This window comes from Sus scrofa, chromosome 3 (genome assembly GCF_054392235.1).
Source record: "Sus scrofa isolate SSC_HxYL_T2T_F1_AM1 chromosome 3, Sscrofa_HxYL_maternal_Yorkshire_Landrace_v2.0, whole genome shotgun sequence".
Taxonomy (NCBI): Eukaryota; Metazoa; Chordata; class Mammalia; order Artiodactyla; family Suidae; genus Sus; species Sus scrofa.
Window position 1 is genome coordinate 24730370 of NC_139385.1, and position 2268 is coordinate 24732637.

Sequence of the window (2268 nt, forward strand, 5' to 3'; positions counted from 1 at the left end):
AGAAGGCAAGCATGGGAATGAATATATATATCCCTAATTTTCTGTATTTTTTTTTAGAAGAATGAGTGATGTCTGGACATATTTTATTGTGTGACTGAGAAAAAACCAGGCAGAGGATCCCCCGGGGAAAGGCGGCCCCGCTCCAGCGCTCTTTCCTCCTTCATCTTCTAAGCACTTCCTCCATTTTCTTTCAAGGATTTTAGACATTTATTTTGCTCACAGACGCAATCCAAGTGTGAATAAATAAATGTACTAGCTTCTAAGACCCCCCCTCCCCATGTTCCTTTAAATAGAAAAAGTTGCTAAATGTCTCTTCAGAGCCCATCGGCCCAGTGGTCCCACCTACGGTTTTCAAAACCGATTGAATTTGATCTTCTGACATCCCTCCTTGAACCACGGCACGTTCTGGGGAAGAAGTCCTACTGATACTGCCGATAGTCTCCAAAAGGCGAGGCCGGTAACTGGGCTAAAGGCAGCTGGGAGGGGTCTTCAGCAAACCGGGAACCATTGGGAAACTGTGCAGAGGCAAATCTTGACAACAAATGCCAGCTCCTTCGATTAAGGCCAGGAGGATGCCACCCATCGCGGCTGAGCCGACCATGGCCACCGGTCTGTTTCCTGCTGCCAGGATGGCTCCTGTCAAGGCACCGGCGTGATGGAGTTCCAGGGGTCCTCCTTCCCGCGCACCTGGCCATGCCGCAGTCGATCGTGGAAAACATGCCTCCCCAAACTGCAAAGCTACTTCCCAACTGCGGAGCCCTGGTTTTAATAGCTGTCAAACTCCCTCGTAGTCTGTGGTTTACTCCCACTGGAGAACTGCGGAAACCTTTGATGGCTTGAAAGATACCACCACCAATGGTTCCCATGGTGAAGACCCCACCACAGTCAGCCACAATTCCCCGGGGCAGGGCTCGCGAGTATTCCTCCATCTTGACTTCACGGCGCCGCGATGCGGGGTAAACGGCTAATTTTCTGTATTAAACGTGTCTATACTTAACTTGATTAAGTGGTCTAGACTGATCTCCAGAACAGCTCTTTTCTATTCCCCTTCCAGCCAGCAACGTATTAGGGTCCCTTGTTCCTATTACCCACCAATTCAGTGGTTTACTTTCTAATTTTTGCCCGTCTAGTATGTATTGTATGTATAGTATGTATTTTAAATTTTAATTTGCATGTCTGAAAGCTAACTTAAATGTTATTTAAGGGTTTCTGTTTATAAATTGCCTATTTATATTATTCACCTATTTTTCTCTTGACTTGTCCTCTTGTTGATTAGCAGAAGTCTTTTTATAGTCTAGATTTTAATCGTTTCAGTTTTAAACATTGTAAATATCTTCTTAGATGTTCTCTATTAATTTTGTGATGTGCTTTATGAAATATAAATAATTGTATTATGATCTCATTCACTAACATTTCATATTATATTTTGCTTGGGAAATTTTATTTTTTAATGTTATTTTATTTTAATGTGGTTAAAACAACATGAGATGTACTATATTAACAAAGTATTGTACAGTAGTCGTGACGATCATTACAATATTGTACAGCAGCAGATCTATAAATATATTCATTTTGCTTAACTGAAACTTGGTACATTTCACTTAGTATCTCTACATCCCCCCACCCATGCCCCCTGCCGGCCCTTTAGCCCCCACTGTTCCACACTTTTTTTTTTTTTTTTTTTTTTAGCCATGTCCATGCCATATGGAAGGTCTTGGGCTAGGGATCGAACCTGAGCTGCGGCTGTGACCTACATCATAGCTACAGAAACAGCGGGTCCTTAACCTACTGTACCACAGTGGGAACTTCACCCCACCATTTAATTCTATCAATTTGTCTATTTTAGCTACCTCATGTATGTGTAATCATGCAATATTCGTCTTTCTGGCTTACATCACTGAATATTTATGTAATCCTTCCTCATCTTGGGTCACCAACATATCCAATATTTGTGTGCAAGCTGATTGCCCTAGGTCAAGGCCAGTCCAAGTAAACAGCCTTGCAAATAGGAAAGCCTCAATGTCCATTTTAATATTGCCGAAATGATACTGTTCAAAACACCCTTTTAACCATTTCATGCTTGCAAGAGTAAAAACTTTAGGAATACTGGCTGTGTGTAAAATGTAAAAAAATAAATAAATCTTTTAAAAAGGATAGTTTGTATTTTATATTGGACTATACCAAACATACATATTTCACATTCGTGTTAAACATGAATCTCTTCTTCCCAAGGTTCTAAAAAGTTTCACTGAAAAGCTATAAAAGCTC

The 2268-nt window shown here is 41.1% G+C and overlaps 1 pseudogene; it reads right to left on the reverse strand.

Moving 5' to 3' along the window:
- Window positions 1-209: 209 nt before the first annotated feature.
- Window positions 210-964, reverse strand: LOC110259188 (mitochondrial import inner membrane translocase subunit Tim17-A pseudogene; annotated as a pseudogene).
- Window positions 965-2268: the final 1304 nt, after the last annotated feature.